General features: G+C 41.9%; 1 protein-coding gene across 1 annotated transcript in view; it reads left to right on the plus strand.

The window, feature by feature from the left end:
• Positions 1-2,144: 2,144 nt before the first annotated feature.
• RAP1A (RAP1A, member of RAS oncogene family) overlaps positions 2,145-17,963 on the plus strand; it is a 64,596-nt gene continuing 48,777 nt past the window's right edge. The window contains exon 1 of the mRNA XM_053914815.1: positions 2,145-2,261. The gene's annotated coding sequence lies outside the window, so the exon portion shown is untranslated. The remainder of the gene's footprint in view (positions 2,262-17,963) is intronic.

Consider the following 17,963-nt stretch of genomic DNA (forward strand, 5'->3'; position numbering starts at 1 on the left):
TATCACATAAAGGAAAGCGCACAGTCCAGATCTAACTCATCACACCCAGCGAGGCAGCTGGCACAGACAGTACAACAGGGGAAAGGCACACTGGGTAGGGGAGGGCGGGGCGGGGGGAGTGGAATTGCTAAAAGGCACCACCACTCCTTTAGGTGGAGTGATTAGAAAAGATACCCCTTCTCCAGGCTGATGTGGCCTCACAGTTTGGTTGGTAGAACAGGGGCTGCGTTTCAATTCCACCCACCCCCTCCTGCTCCACAGTAGCCTAAGCATGCCACCCAATGTCCTACCTGACGTACCTGCATTTGCACCCTTCACTTCTCTGCCAGGTCCAGCTGCCTCTCCCCTTGTTGAGGACAATCTTTCTCCAGTTGTGCTCTCTTATCTTTGCCCATCGCTGCTCTACCTTAGAGAATCATTCTAGCAAACCAACACAGGAAACCTCTTCCACTTTAAAATACCCTCCCTAGATCCCAAGTAATCCTCTGGCTAAGGCCTGGTCCTTAGTTGCTCTTTACAGCGAAGTTCCTTAAGAGCTCTTTAGAGTTGCTATATACACTTTCTCTTCCTCACCTCCCATTCTCTCGTTAACACACCCTAATCAGACTTTCTCCCCTTTGGCCCTATGGAAACTGCTTCTGTCAAGGACACCAGCGACCTTCATCAGGCCAAAGGCAGCCCTCGGATTCTCAGATCTCTTCTTACTCATTCAATCAGGATTTGATAAGACGGCTCACTCCTACCTTCCTGAAACAATTCTTATCTTCTAACATTGCACCGTCTCCTGGTGTTCCTCGTATCTTCTCCTTTTCTACTAAAACTCCAAATGTCCACGTTCCTTTTAGTCTTTCTCCCCCAGCTCTTCTCCCCCACCCCACCCCCTGCCCCGAAGCGATTTTATGTAAACCTAAGGCTTAAAAAGTGTCTTTGTGCTGATGAATCCCAAATCTCTGTCTTCAGACTCATATCCAGTTGTTTACTCTTCATCTCCATGGGACGTCTGACAAGCACCTTGTGTAACATGTGCGACAGAGCTCCTGACTTCCCTCACCCCACATTTTCTCTTTGAGTCTCCCCCAACTCATACAATGGCACGCCATTAACCCATCTGTCAGGGCCCTGAACCTAAGAATCATCCATTGTCTTTTTGTTCCTTCACACACTCTGCCAAAATCATTTGTTAGAAATGTGTCTGAACTGTCCTCTTCTCACCCCTTCCCTGCCCCCGGCCTATTCCAATCTGCCACAAGCAGCCTCTTTACTGGTCTCCCTATCGTGTATTTTACACACATTAGTAAGAGTAACTTTTAAAAATGTGAATCAGATGTTGTCATCCCTCTCTCACCCTCCCATGGCTTTCAGTGGTTCTTATAACGGCCCATTGGGCTCCATAGGATCTGGCCACTGCCCCACCTCTCAGCCTGCTACTTGCGGCCACTTGACTCCTCAGCCTTGCTGGCCTTTTGTTACTCCCGCAGCAAGCCAGGCGCATTCCCACCTCTGAGCTTATGCTGATTTTCTTTCAGCTTGAAAGATAGCCTTCTTTCAAAGGCTATCCTGCCCTCCTTCTCTCGCCCCAGGTATTGGCTAGGCTCATACCTGCAGATCATACCTGTATGTGCTCAGAGGTTTCCCCTGAGTGGAAATACCTTGTCAGCTATGAAGTCACTTCCTTCCCAGCTTTGTTTTTTTTTTCACACTACTTATCCCTACTTAGAATTTTTGTTTGCTCTCTCTTCTCCCCCACCCCACTGGAAGGCAAGCTTCACGATGGTCGTTGCTTGCCTATGGCTTTATCCCTAGCGCCTAGAATAGTGCCGGGCAAAATAGGTGTTCAATTAGCACATGTCCAACGACTGCATCCCCTCCCAGATTTTACTCCTCCTGAATCTTTGGACCCTTCCTCAGTTCGTTTCCGGATGTACGCACCCCCACACCCCAACCTCCGCAGAGCCGCGACTCTCCACACCTCCCCCAGGGTCCTCAGCTGTCTCCACCCCTTCCTGCGCGGCCCCTTTAAGCGGACTCCGGAAAGCCGCGGGGAAGGCGGGCCGAAACCTGGTCGACGCGGACTCGGAGGGGCGGGGCGGAACTAGGGGGTGGGGCCTGCGTCCTGCGTGCGTGCGCGTTCTGGAGGCGCCGCCGCCGCTGCCGCTCTCGAGGCCGCTGCCGCCGTCGCCGCGCAGAGCCGAAGCAGGAGCCACGGCCGAGAGGAGGGAGGAGGAGGAGGAGGAGGTGGAGGAGGCGCTGGACCGGGCGGGGTGAGTGAGGGGCGGGGAGCCGGAGCTACCCCAGAGGGAGCGGGGGGCGCGGGTCGGCCGAGCCGGGGTTGAGGCGGCTCCTGTCGCCGGTCAGTCCCGTGGCTTCCCCTTCCTCCTCCGCGTTCCCTCGGTGTCCGGGGCGGCGGCCCGGGGGCCTGGCCGGCGGGAGGGGCCAGGGCTCGCGGAGGCCCGGCCGCCGCCGCCAGGGCCAGAGCCAACCACGCCCGCGGACGGAGCCGGTCGACTGTGGCTGGGCCTGCGGGAGACGGACGGGAGGGGCCCGGGCCGGGTGTGGGAGAGAAAGAGGACATTGTGTCCCCCACCCTCCAACTCCCGGAGGTGTCATGGCACGAGCCCATTTCCCTCGCCATCTCCCCGGACGCAGTGCCCTCGCCCCTCGCTGCCCGAGAGGTAGAGAAGAACGGACGTCGCCGCTAATTTCCTCTCGCGTGTCCCCAGACTAGGGTCAGATCCTCCTTTGAACCCAGTTCTCCCTTTGGGGGCACGCGAAGAGGGGATGGGCGGCTTGGGTGAATGTTTTGCCCTCCCTCCAGTGCTGGCGAGGTGCGCGTAGACGGGAGCGTTGCCCTGTGTTCCGGCGGCCAGGGTCCAGGGTCTGCCTTGCCTTCCTTTATCCCCCGGCGCTCAGGGCTGACATCTCTACGTCCCACTCCACCTCCCGGCCCCTTTCCCGCCCTCTCTTCCCCAGGTCTCCGTAGCACGCCATGTGTTCGCCTTGTCGGCGTTGCTTTTGGGGGGTCTCTGCTTCCCTAAGTTTCGCTAGGGAGGAGGTCCGTCTGATTCTCGTTTTCCTTCGAACTGGGGCTAGTAGGGGTGTCGTTTGCCCCCTCACGCAGGAAGTTAAGGGACAGTGTCTTAAGCTGAGTTGTGTAATTTACTGCTATGGGGAGACGATGAGGGAAGACTAAAAAATGGGGTCTTGTCCCGGGGCTAACAGCCAGAGTTTAGGGGACCTTTTGACTTCTTGGGAGAAGAACTAGCATTGAGCGGTTAGGTGTTTCTTTTTGGGAGGGAGCATCGTTTTATCGTTGCTTTGAAGGGAAGAGAGTGTAAGAAATGAAAGGGACTAGTAAGAGGGCAGGAGGTTAATGGGCCACGGCCTTACAGGTGGCCACATTTTCTGCTTCCTGAGTGTGGGAGGAGGATTCTTTCTGTTTTTAATCACAGTCAGAGAGCAAAGTATCAGCTCTCCCGGTGGTAATGTGGGGCTCCTACCTTCAAAAGCACGCTGAAGGGCAGCCTCAGAAGGGGTGCTGCTGGAAACAGGATTTGGAAACTTTCTTTTGGTTTCCTGTCAGTGTGTGGGGGTGGGCGTGCATGTGTGTAGTTTTCCTTTTGATGTAATTGATATCTGCCATATTTTGACATAAAAAGCACTAAATCAGGCCCCGAGTTCCTTTGTGTCTTTATTATGATTTCCTATAACACTTTCTGTTTTGAAATTACATTTGCGTTGGTTGAAATTCTTTTTTATTCTGGTGTTTCAGTGAGTCTTGTGCTTCCTCGGTATTTTGAATCCCGTGCTGCAAACTGTAATTAGGTGTGAGTTTTTGAGGATAACACAGTGCCTGGTGCACGGTAGGCACTCAGTATTTCTGGAGTGTATCGAATGATTCCAAAACGGGTCTAGGTATTATATATCTTCTATGCTTTTGAGCGGTAGCGCACGTTTGAATGTTGCATTTCACTTCCAATATATAAAATAGTAATTCTTGACCTTTTCTAGGCCACAGACGTTTTTGAGAATATAATGAAACACATAGACTCTGCAGAAAATGAGTAATAGGCATTTATGCACAAAATTTTGCATTCAGTTCCAGGGAGCCTCTGGAGCCAACCGTGGATACCTGTCTGAAAAGTAACCTGGAGCCCTGATTATCATGCAGTTCTATATAAAAGCTGTTCAGAAGCCTCTGTTCATTTTCTGTCCTCAGGAATGACAGTCTTTACACTTACAGATTAAACTTTGGGTCTTTGGGAACAAGATTTAAGAGTGATTGCTATTGCAACTTATGGGGCAAAGTTCTCTTTAATAGCTGCTACCGGTCATTAACAGTTCCTGATGGCTTCCAAGGAAATCAGATTGCTATAGTTGCTTTTGGGAGCTTAAAATCGTAATCACGATGAATGTACGATTTTTATTGTACAAACTTCATCTGAGCAGTATGAACAGCACGTGAAAATGTTCACAAATCAAACTATTCAATTTTCCTGTTCTCTTCCCATCTTGTTTATATGCATGGTATTTCATGTAGTTAATAATTATTGTATCAACATTCAGTGTTAATTCAACAAGTGCTTTTTGAATATCTTTGGGAATAAAACAAAGTCCTTGCTGTCACAGAGTTTATGTTCTAATCAGGAGAGATGAGCCATAACCACATGAGTAGAAAATACTCCAGATTTTAAGAGCCATGCAGAAGAGTAAAGTAGGATGAGAGGGCCGCGAAACAGTGTGGGTAAAGAAAGATAGGCAGGGAAACGTGAGCCTAGAGTGGAGACCTGAAGGAAGCAAGGGATGGGTGCTTTGGGGGAAGAATGGTACCAGCAGAGAGAACTGCAAGTGCAAAGATGTGTGTGTACTTTGCCTTTTTTTTTTAGAACAACTGGAACGCCAGTAAGCAAGAGGGAAAGTGAGAGAGTTGCACTTGAGGTTAGAGAAGTAGCTGGGCCCACGCTATAAGGCCTTGCAGGCTGGATAAGAACTTTACTATGGATTTTACTACAAATGAGATGGGAGACCGTAGAGGGTTTTGAGTCTGAGAGCGACCTGTTCTCACTTAAGTTTGTGAGAATCATTCTGGCTGTTGTGTGGAAATCCGCTTGGTGGAGATGGGGGGCGGGGGGCAAGAGTAGAAACAGGAAGACCAGTCAGGAGGATAATTGTTATTTTGAATCTTTTTCAGTGGTTGCAAATTAGTTCATCTACCTGCTGTTAGGCATATGGGTAGTTTCCTTTTCCCCTATTAAAATAGCAACAAAGTGAGCATTTTTGTTTATACACCTTTTTCTTTCTTTTGGGATATTTCCTTGGGATTGATTTCCAGAACTGCTGCTGAATCCAAGTATGTGAATATACTTGTGTTCTTGGTGGTGTGTCTATGAATTGCTCCGGAGAGTAAGTCGCAGGAGTTAAAGTGATAGCCACAGTTGTTGATCTTAAGTTTCAGGGCAGTGTCACCTGCATTCGGTATCATTATTTAATACTTTAAAAATAATGAGTTATAAAAAGAGATATTTTAGATTGTTAGGTTTAGTTTTCCAGTGGCTCACATTTAGAGTTCATATATGTATTATTAGCTAATTGTTGGGGATAGAGAGATGAATTAAACAGGGTCTCTGCCCTCAGAGAACTTTATATTCTGTCTTAATTTATAATCTAATAGTGAAGTGACTTCAGATCTTGCCAGAGTTCACTGTTACCCATGAACTTCATTCATATGTTGTTGATGATCTCTTATATACAGTTGGCATTCCAGTCAAGCATTTAATTTTTCATAGTAATAATTTCTTATTTTCTTAGAGATTTTTTAATGGTATCTGCAATTTGTTTAATTTCTGTTTGGTATGTCTTTAGAAGTTTACAGCTGTGGCAGCCCCATGTTTTGTTCTTTGCAATAAATTATGCAACTAGTACTTCGTTGAGGACTCTCACAGTTGAGTTTTTAAATTGTTGCAATTCTTTATAGTTATTCAAAACACAGAGACTATTGTGTCTGTTAAACAAGGTCAGCATTGCAGCTTTGAAATTTTAGTTTTTAAAGGAGGACGATACCAGTCTTTTTTTTTATATTGATTTTTGAGAGAGAGAGAAATGGATTTGTTGTTCCACTCATTGATGCATTCATTGGTTGATTCTTGTATGTGCCCTGACCAGGGGTCGAACCTGCCACCTTGGCGTATTGAGATGACACTAACCCACTGAGCTACCCGGTCAGGGCAATGCCAGTCTGTTTTGATAGAAATTATACCACCGTGAGGGCATCGCTCAACATTCCTGGTTCTGAAATCCAGATGGCTTGATTTGGCATGAGCTGGGGAACTCCATCTACAAAGTGACTGGGTTGAACTAATTGAATTACCTGCCAGCACCTAGCCCTACGTCTGTACCTGCTAGGGACCCAGCAGTTCATTGAACCTCAGACAACACCCAAGCTTCCAGTTATAAAATTCCCTTATTTTTTAGAAGTTTAATATTGGGTTGGCCAAGAAGTCTGTTACATTTTTCCTATAGGGTGGCTCTAGTAACGCTTAGTTGTCTTTAACTTCATGTGAAACAATTTTGTTAGATTGTATTGTAACAGCTGTAAATGTATCCGCATGCATTAAAAAACTAATCAGAAGTAGTGAATTTTTGTGTAGCCATTTTAATATTAAAGATGGAAGAAGATACGCAACATTTTCAGTGTATTATGCTTTATTATTTCAAGAAAGGTAAAGACACAACTGAAATGCAAAAAGAAGATTTGTGTGGCATATGGAGAAGGTGCTGTGACTGATCAAATATGTCAAAAGTGGTTTGCGAAGTTTCTTGGGACTGTTGACATTTTGGGCAAAATAATTCTCTCCTGTGGGGCTGTCTTATGCATTGGAAGGTTTTTAGCAGCACCCCTGGCCTCTACCCACTAGCAACCAATAACAGGAGACAGCCAACAGACTCAAAATACCCAAATCAGTAAAGTTACTGGTAAAAACGAAAAATGTGTCTTTTATCTTATGGAGAAAAAACATAACAGACTTTTTGGCCATCCCAATAAAAATATCTCATATAAACCATTTATATATTAATGTTTTAGTGAATTTAAAATTATGAACATAAAGTTCCTTCTAATGTTCCTTTTCAAATTAAACTCATCAATTTAAAAAAGAGTTGTGTCATATTTCAAGTACCATATTTTGCCATGTATAATGTGCATTTTTTTGCCCAAATTTTTGAGGGAAAAATAAGGATGCTCATTATGCATGGGTATAATGATTACCTACCATGGATATAGTAGTGGGGCATAAAATCCCATGTATAATGCACGCAAAAACATAGGTGCGCATTATACACGGGAGTGCATTATACATGGCAAAATATGGTATTTTCTGCTCATTCTTGTATCGTTTGCTGCCAGACTTAATGCCAACGACATCTTCTGAAAAAGATTTGTGTTAAGCATAAAAATACTTAAGCTTTCATTTTTTATGCATGAAACTTGGGGTAGTTTTTATGTGCCCTTCAGTCCTTTCACGGAGGTAATACTGGCCCATTCACATAATGAAGTTTTGTAATGGTGGTTATGGGTTTGCGCTGAATGATTCACACTCTCTCTCTCCAGTCCGCTTTACACAGCTTTGAGGTGACTGGTTAAGAGGACAGGCCTTTGGAGGTCGAAGGGGCATGTGCTCACCAATAAGGAAAGGCAGTTGTGTGTGACAATTAGATGAAGTCAAAACAAGAAATGGTGTGCTTTTATACAGTGGTTGAAAAATAATTCTTTTAATATGATTTTCAGAAGTACGTGATACACACATGGAGGATTAAATACGTTCTACAAAACTTACTTCAATCATTAAACAAGTTAATGGCCCTTCTTTTTGTAGTAATGACATATATTTAGGCTATATAAATTTAAGTTAGGTAAATCTTGAAAAAAATTTCTTTGCATATCCAGTTTTCCCAGATATGGTTTGCTTTCTCTAGCCAATTTAGTTCACGTTGGTAGAGAGTGGTTCAAAATGTGGAATGGTAAAGTTAACCAAATTTGGAATTACATACATAACCCCATGTTAGGTTTCAGGATATATTTAAATTAGGTTATATTTCATAAGAATAAGGAATATACCAAGCTACACATTTTAACCGATTTAAAAAAACACCGTTGGATTCATTCAAACTTCAGGTGCCTTTCATTGAACTCATTAAGTGTATAAACCTGTAACATTCGGGGTTGTTTGCAATACTGTGCTGTGTTCACTTACTCTGGTTGTGAGAGAGGCACAAAGAACTGGCTCCAACTGTTTCTTTGGACAGACCCCAGATGCAGTTACGAGAGTATGAGTTAGCAGCAGTGGGAAGCTCTGTCTCGTTGCGGACTGAACGTTTCAGATCTGTCAGACGTGGAATCCAGAGAGCAGTTTCATTCACTGTGTTTCCAGGGACGTTTTTCAGTTCATTTATAAACAGAATCATTCTGTTCTAGACAAGGATTATAGAACATTAAGCAAGCAACCATAACTTAATTATTTTAGCAGTTGAAATTTTAACACTATCTTGGATTTTATGGAGCTTTCTGTATCTAGCCCAAATCATTGATAGCTTTTGAAATACCTTTTAACTTCCAATGTATGCTTGTGAAAATGTTGCATAATTTCATTAGTAGATTTCAGATTTAGTCATTGAACAGATGTTCGAGTGACCCAGTATTAGGCTCTTTGATGAAAACTGAGATGTGAGGCTGTAGTTTCTATTTAAGGAATTTATAGTCCAGTAATTTTGTTTGCCAGAACCCGACATATGTTTTTATAAATAAATGTTGTATTTTCATGTTAGATAAAAATAGAATCATATTCATTTTCTAAGTAAAATATTTTAAATTATCTCTTAGCTACTCAACAACTATTTCTGTGGTCTTATTTTTTAACAGCTTTTTAGTGTTAGAGCAAATTAGTTTTCCAGTTGTTTAAAATATAGTGAAATAAGAATTGTTTTCTAATGCCTATTTTACTTTAATCCAAGACTTTATTTTTCAAATTGCTTTTCTGCAATATGCCACATTGTGGGAAGTATTTTTTATTTTTCAGCCCGCATTTTATGTTTAATGTGAGGGGTTTTGTTGTTGTGGGGTTTTTTTGTTGGGTTTTTTTTTGTATTCCAGCTTCATATTTTTTCTACACTGATTAAAATCATCCTGTGCCACTAAAGTTAACTATGCACTAGAATAGAAATGTGCATATAGACAAATGTATCACTGTGCATTTTTAGTGAATGTTGGTAGCTTGCCAGCTTTATTTTCAAGTTCCTACCCCCTCCAGACCTAACTAAGATGTGCTTATAAGGCAACAACAGTATATTTAATTTACAAAATGAGAGTAGTTTTTCTGATTTTTCTGTTTTGCATGTTCTGGGTTAGGATTAACTGAACGTTTATTCTCAGTAGACACACAGCCAAATAGTTCACTTAACGGGTGCTTTCTGTTAGAGCATTGGCTGACTTTTAGATAGAGAGCCTCATATAATTTTATGACCACTACTGAGTTTTGGATAACATTCTTTACACAATCTAAAGGTAAACATGAATGTAATAGAAGCTGGAAACAAAAGTTTGCCATTTTCTTTGCATTAGCAAATGTAGTTCTGTTCCAAGGAACATGCCCTTGTTAGGTTCAGGATCATTTTCAGTAGTTGTAACTGCTTAAACACTTTCCTTTTCGGAGTAACTCATGCTCCATTGTGGCAGATCTTGAAAAGAACAAAGATGTAAAGAAGTAATTGCAAATCACCCATAACTCTGGCTGGTGTGGCTCAGTGGTGGAGCATTGGCCTGAGAACTGAAAGGTCGCTGGTTCAATTCCCAGTCAGGGCACATGCCTGGGTTGCGGCCAGGTCCCCAGTTGGGGGCGTGTGAGATTGATGTTTCTCTCCCTCTCTCCCTCCCTTCCCCTCTCTCTGAAAATAAATAGTCTTTTTTTAAGAAAAGAAAAGCACCCATAAACATACCACCCAGAGATAATTACTACTAACATTTTAATGCACGTTTTTTCTAGTTTTTTTTTCCCTCCATGTGCAGAATTTTTTATTTGAAAAAAATTTGGAATTATACTTTTATATAGACTGTTTTGCTCCCACTTTTTTCTCTGATCAGAATGTTGGTGTTCTGCCTAGTGTGGCACTTTTAGGTTGATTCTTTAAAATATTCCTATTTTAAATAACACTGGGAAAGACATTTTTGTGCATTTGTCTTTGATTACATCTTTGTTGTTGTTGTTTTTTCTTTCTTTCTTTAGGGTAGATCCCCAGAAGTGGGGTAACCGGATCAAAGGGTGGTCACCGCGTGTGAGAGTGTGTGTGTCTCAGTGCCCTCCAGTGGCACTGCGTAGGTCAGTTCTTACAGTCTGTGCCAGGTTGGTAGGTATCTTTTAAAGTTCTTGGGTCATAATCACAAAATCTTCATAGCATTAATTAAAGCTGTTACAGTGTATGATTAGTAATTTACAGTCATCTTGAAAACCTTGTTTGGAATGAATTTCTTTGAAAATATTTTAGGTAAAAATTATCTTTCTGACATGAAAAGATACTTTTTTTTTTAAGATTTTGTTTGTTTATTTTTAGAGAGAGGGGAAGGGAAGGAGAAAGAGGGAAATATTAATGTGTGGTTGGCTCTCACGTGCCCCCCACTGGGGACCCGGCCTGCAACCCAGGCATGTGCCCTGACTGGGAATCAAACCCTCAACCCCCTGGTTCGCAGTCCGAGCTCTCAATCCACTGAGCTACAACATCCAGGGCAAAAAGATACTCTTTACAGTTACAATTTGAGTATTTTTTTTTTATTGGGAAGAAATAGCATTTTAAAGTTCTCCCTTTACTAAAATAACAAACATGAGGAAGCTTATAGTATGTAGTAAGTAGAAATAACTTATGTAGAACTAAATTATTTCAGAGAGGATGGAGGGGTTAGTCACATGGTTCAGACCAAAAAATAAAAACTTAGTTTTTAGAGCAATGGCTTTGGAGTTAGGCTGCCTGGGTTCAAATCCTTGCTTTGCCACTTACTAAGTACGTGATTTGAGGCAACTTACTGAGTGTTGTAATTCAAGGTAACTTATTAAATATATGATTTGATATTGCTGAAGTTTGGCTTTCTCATCTTTCAAAAGGGAGTAATAATACCTACTGTAGAGGATGGTTGAGAGAATTGGAAATACGATGTAAACTGCTTGGCATGTAGTAGGCATTTAATAAAAGCTAGCTACCGTTAAATTTGTTTTTTTGGACAGTTCCGATGGGTGGGGCAGGAGATGTCATTTGTGTGGCCTTGCTTAGATGACTAAATAAATGCAAGGGTACAAGATGGCCTTGAGCAATGGCAGCTGGAGGGGGGGGTGGCAGTCATTCTTTATGGTAGGAACGGCATGAGCCAAAACAGAAAGTCCAGGACAAGTTGGAGGACAGGAGACTGATTTGACAGAGCCTAAACCTGAGTAATTAGAAAATAGGCGATAAGGCCGTGAAGGTCGATTGGGCCTAGGCTTCAGAAGTCATTGAATGCTAGGGTGAGCCATATGGGCCCTGTGCAGGAGCACAGGGTGTCGGACAGGAGGGAAAGGACCTCCTGTTTGGAAGGTGAGTCTGGCTACAGGGTGTGCAGCATGAATTGAGGCAGGAAGGGACCGAGGACAGGGAGGCTGGTAATAACGCAGGGCAGGCGAAGGCCTGAGGCTGTAACGGAAACGAGGGGAGGTTTGGAGGGGCGATGCTGGGAGTCAGTCGTGTGAAGATCTGGCTCTTCAGACATGAGCCCCGTTTGAGGATGAGATTCAGAAGGGAGCTGGAGTCAGAGACACAGGCTGCACGGAGGTGGGCAGCCTCTGAGAGAGAGAGTCCTTGGTGTACTCTGGTCATTGCCTCCTTCCTTAAAAAATTGAAAGGTAAAAATTCCTGTTACTTCATCAGTGAAAAGCATGTTTATGCTGTTCCTTTGACAGATTTGTACTCTCAGAAATTTTACTTACTTAGCGTTTTGGGTTCTTAGTTAACAGAATCCTCACATTTAGCCATTGGTATTTCAGAAGATATCTTTTCTTTTTTCACTTGGTTTTTCTCTTGTTCTATTAGAGTTGTCCCAGTTTTCCCCCCCTTCGCTCTCCAGGGGCCCCCCACCCCCTACAGTCAGTCCCTCCTCTGTTGTCCATGTCCGTGGGTCCCTTACACGTGTTCCTTGACTAGACCCTTCCCGTTCAGAGGGTATCTTAAAATACGTCACTGTAGGTGAAGTCTTCTGTGTGGTCCTCCCAGCATTTGTGCAGGTGCGGACTTCAGAAACATCCGTTGTGTCAGCTGAAACAATGAAAGTGGAGCACAGACTTCTTGTTTGGTGAGCAGCTCAGTGTGGAGCGCAGTGAACTGTGGGGCAGTGGGAAACAGGGCATTGAGTATATGGAATACTTTAGAAAAAAAATACTACTTTTAGTGCTTCTCTCCCTCCCCCCTTAATTTCTTAATTAAAAAAAATATATTAGTCTGCACATGCCATTCTTAGCCATTCTTGTACCTGGCTCTAGCTCAGTGTTAATTGAACTTGCCACGTGGCTGAATAATACGGAAGCAAGTTAGCCTGAAAATTGATGTTAGTATTTCTTTCTGACTGATAAGTAACCTCACGTCAGCTGTGAATTACTGCTCGCTCTCTTCCTTGTTTTTTGCTTAAAAGACAGAAATTTCTTCTCACAATTCTGGAGGTCTGAAGTGCGAGATCAAGGCGTCAGCAGCGCTGGTTTCTTCTGAGACCTCTCTCGTGGCCTTGCTGGTGGCCATCTTCGCTGTCTTTCCTTAGTGTCACCAGCTGAGAAAAGAAGCAACCCCTGATTTCAAAACATTAGATGTAGGCTGTTACACTTTCCAGATATTTGCATATTTTAAAGCATTGAGTTGTTATTTACACCTTTCTAAATATTTCTTTTAGTTTCAAATATTTTCTAAACTCAGAAATAAAGTCCTTATTATTAATTTTTATTCAAATCTCGTTCCTTGGGGGGGGTGAAGGGATGGGGAGAAAAGGCATACAACTGTAATTGAATAACAATAAAATTAAAACAAAAACAAATTTGGTTCCTGTAAAAGTATATTTGAAAGTATTTTTAAATTACATTCGTGCACCACTGAAGGTTTCTGTCAGCGGGGGACTGCGTCTACCACTGTGGTCCCGTCAGATCACAATGGCACTGGCAGATTCCTACCGCCTAGTGGCAGTCCTCTCGTGGTGCAGTGCCCGCGTGGCTGGGACGGCGCCGGCGTGACCAGGCCTGCCGTGCTGCCTGCCATGTCAAAGTGCAGCGCCTACCCTTATTTATGTCCAGTACAGAAGACTCGGTGTGGATAAACTGTGTTACTGGTTTGTGTGTTTGTGGTACTTTTTATTGTCATTTAGAGTGTATTCTTTCTACTTATAAAAAAGTTTGCTGTAAAACAGTATGCCATGTTAGACTGGCAGCAGCCTTTACGTCACCTGATTTCTGCTGCATCTCTTGATTGCATCACTCTGTGTTGCTCGATTCAGTCTGGTGTTGTTTCAAAAGTTAGTGCAGCCCGTGTGTGCAGTGTTTATACAGTCTGCAGCGGCGCAGTGAGGTCCTAGGCCTTCAAGGTCACTCACCATTCACTTGCTGACTCCCAGAGCACCTTGCGGTCCTCCAAGTTCACTCATGATGAGTGCCCTATCCAGGTGTGCCAGTTTTTACCTTTTATACTGTATTTCTACTGTATCTTTCCTATATATGGATACACAGATGTCTACCATTGTGTTACAGTTACCTACAGTATTCCGTACAGTGTACACTGTACAGGGCGTGTAGCCTAGGAACAATAGGCTATGCCTTAGAACCTAGGTGTGTAAGAGGCTGTACCATCTAGGTTTGTGTAAATGCACTCTACGTGCACTCTGGGATGTTTGCACAGTGACAGAATCTCCTAATGACACATTTTCCAGAACCTGTCCTAGTGGTAAAGCAGCACTTGACTGTAATAAGTAAATGTAGCACATAAGGTTGAGGATTGTTTGCGGGTTGCTTTTTCTAAATACTGTTTTTCTTACGTAAACTGCAAAAGCCCGGATCTGGTCGATTGAATGACACGTCATTTACTAAAGAGACCCCAGATAGCCAAAATACTGATTTAATGTCTCACACTATCCCATTATAGTTGATTCTGTTTTGAGTTGGTTCGAAGATACTTCTCTTTGTCAACAGAAATCAGAACTACGTCATTCTCCTCGGACTGCTTACTCCCACCCTTCCCTCCCCTCCCCAACCACAGCTGAGAACAGGAGCGTCCCTGCTTTGGGCCACTTTGGCTCTGTCACTCCGCTGGCAGTCGTGCCCGTCCCACTGTGTATGTCTCACATTCTTAGAAGTCGGCTCGCCTCTTGGCAGGAAAAGTAAGTTATTAGATTGCGTGCCTAGCAGCTCGCGATACACTATTATAAGAAAATTCACAATTTTATATGTTTAAAAAAAGAAAATTAATTCATTTTTTACATGAGGTGATTTGTGAAGTGTGTGAGACATGAATAGATTTTCCTATTCTATTCCCAGAGCATTGAAATAAAAAAACATAAAGCCCACGAAGGGTTTTTTTAAAAATATTTTCTTGAAAGTAAAGCCCTTACATCTCATTTAATCAGCACGTAAATCTACGAAATAGGTACTGTCCATTTTTTATAGATGATGAAACTCAAAAGTAATTGTGTAATTTATGAGAAGTCACAAACTCTAACTATAGAGAATAATGCTGACAGCAAACTACCAGAAGCAGAGACTGGCACAGTAGGAGGCATAAAATAAGTGATCAATAAATATTTGTGTTTTGCTCCCATGCAGAGGTGAATGAATGAATTTGAATGGAATGAATGAGTCCATCCATAGGTGATAGATAGGAGACTGCCTCTGTTACTCATCATTTCTCCAGTGCAACACAGCGTTTTTCTTCCAGATGAGTCTAGAAAATTTTCAAAAACAATTGAATTCACCTTTCCTTTTATTCTACAGAACTCCCTCCTCCCCCATGTGGTTTAAGCTACTTAAAATAAACCACACAGTAAAAATCCTGAAGAGGGAAATAAAGACCAGAAACAGAGAGAGTATAAATAAGAGTATAATTTTCACTTAGATTTTTAACTGTCTGAGTAGTCTGTAATGTTTTCAGCTTAAAAAAAAAAAATCTACATGAGACCCTTGTATTCACATTCACGATATCATCTTCTTTTGGTTCTGTTTGTATCTCTTAATTTTTAAAAACTATTAAAAATTTACTGTAGTCCAAAATGAGATGGTAGAACAGCAGTAGTTGAAATGATTGTATAGCCAACACTAGTTTTCCATCTAATCTCTCTCAGTTGTGCGGAGGGGCCTGCGGTTCTGTTTTCTATTAGTGCAGCAAAGTTTGTGGCTTCTTGTTCAGAAATATGAACTGATAATTTAATAGGGTTAAAAAAATACGTAATGGGATAATTTTTTTTTCAACCATTGTTGATACCCAGGCGGGCTATGGTTATAGCATGAAATATCCAAACTGCACATTTATACAGTTTCTAATTCAAATGATTTAATATCTTAATAAATTTAAGTTTAGAATTATTTTAAATGAATACCAAATAGGAATGGATACCTAAAGGATGAAAGTAGGTGCAGATAATCGAGAGATAGAAGCTATTTGAGTGGAAGGTTGCAAAAGGGAAGGGGTTATGGTGCAGAATTTACACGTGGAAGTCACGCTGCTAGCCTGGAAAAGACATCGGCACAGAAAGGAAAGATGGAGTGAGGGCTGTGAGGAGACAAATCAGTGTTCGGTGGGTGTACAGAACCCTGGGTTAATGTGGTGGCTGCAGGGACCTTCAGAGAGGGCTGGGTGAGTCTCACACTCAGGAAGCAGGGGGTCTGTCTTGTTGGTGTGAGCTGAAAGTACAGTAAACTTAGAGTGAAGAGGGAGGGCTGTTTTTGTAAAGAAGGAATGTTTTAGAATTTGTTTAGTTGTCTGAGATTAAGGCTGTAATATGACAAGTTTAAAAAAGATTATCCTCAAACTGCTGTTTTGTTTTGTGTTTTTTTGGTTTTTAGTTTTTATTGATTTTGCTAGATTTCTGTGTGACCACATATAGGCGGCCCTGCTGTTGCACCTCTGTGCTCTGTTCTAGCCGGACGGGGTGGGTGACAGTAGTTTGCAGTTAGGAGCGCACGCAACAGTTTCTTCTTGTACAGTTATTTATTAATCATTGTGTTATTTTTCACACGAACAGTTGTAAACCTGCTTCTGGCCACTTTTGCCCATCCTGTGTAATTGGTGTAATAATGACACGCCTAACCCCCAGCATGAAATTTTCATGGTTCAGAAAGTTCTGCATGTAAAGTATAAGTATCAGTTTGCTCTGCAGATGTATATATCTAAAAATTGATGTAGGTGGAACTTTTATAAATGTAATTATTTAAGAATATCAGATTAACTTAAGAAAAACCATGGGCAAGTGAGTTTGGAAGGTGAATCTTGTGTCTTAGACCCTCTTTGTTTGTTGAGATTTTCCAGTATGAAGTTATTTTGATGGTATTTCTTTTACATCCAGATTGTAAGTTGGAACTTCAGTAACTCAAATTGGTCAGATAGTATACTGTTTTTAAAAAGTTCCTATGCCTTTTGAATATTGAATAGCACGCTTTGGATAAACTCCATTGTAAAACATCCCTTTGAATTTTAAATAAATGCTTAGTAACCTCTTACTTGTACTCAAATATTATAATTATTACATTGGAATATGATAGCATTGTAATTCAAGAACCAATCAAAATCTGTGGGTTTTGTGGGGGTTCAGGTGATGTAGTTATTCTCTTGTTCCCGTTATGCTTTAGACTTAGACAACTGTCACAATAGGACAAGCCTGAGATTGTGTCACCACGCAGTGCCATCTGCTTGCTGTGTGTGTGAGCAGTAGGCCTTAGACACTGGAATTGAAGAATCATCACTTTGTGGTGTTCTTAGCTGGCTCTGCTAGGGTCAGGTGTGTGGGGTTGGGCGTGTGTCTCCAGAGAATTGTCACACTTCCATAACCACGTGTTTAATGTCTTCTCTCTGTTGATGTGCTGAAGATGGACTTGTCAGCTTTTTTCGTGTGGTACAGAAAATGCCTATTTAATCAGTAACATTTTTAAATGACTTTTTTAAACACTCAAATACTTGCAAAAGAGAGAATTCTTTACTTGAAGGACCCCACCATCCCCTTTCCATCTTGTTAATTTTCATAGTATAACAAACTTTTTTTAGACCAAAGTGTTTTGTAGAAAATCAATCATGTAATTGCATTCATCTTCATGATTTCTAAAACGTGCTATATTATGGGAGAAAAAGCAGATTATCAGTGTTTACATAGTATGATTTCAGTTCTCATTTTTACAAAATGTTCATTCGTGTATAGAATACAGGCTCAGGAAATACCAGAAGGACCAAAGTTACCATCTTGAATTAGGATTTCAGGTGATTTTTCTTTTCTCCTTTAAACTTTTTACTTTCTGAACTTTATACATTGTTCGTATATTTTATAAATAGAAAATGAAAGTTCTAAAATGAATTCATCATAGAATATGAAATGATGTTTTATAATACTTTTAAAGGTGAAAATGCTTAGGGGGAAAAGGCTTTGCAAATGACTTACGGAACAGAATGCATTCCTGAGATGGAATTATATGTACGATAAAACCTGCACTTTAAACAAAAATAGGGAAAATCAGGTTTCCATTTTCTGGGTGCAGGGAAGGAGAAGTGGGAAAAGGATTGCACCGTTGATGGGAAGGCTTACACTTTGATTCTTCTAAGACAGGTTTGCCTCAGTTACGTTCATTTACATGCTGTTTCGTGGATGTTGTTTAATTACAGGATATAAGTTTATTTATATAAATAATATGCCAAATCTCACTTTGAATATTGGGTCATTAAATAAT

The sequence above is a fragment of the Desmodus rotundus genome, chromosome 12 (assembly GCF_022682495.2).
Source record: "Desmodus rotundus isolate HL8 chromosome 12, HLdesRot8A.1, whole genome shotgun sequence".
Taxonomy (NCBI): Eukaryota; Metazoa; Chordata; class Mammalia; order Chiroptera; family Phyllostomidae; genus Desmodus; species Desmodus rotundus.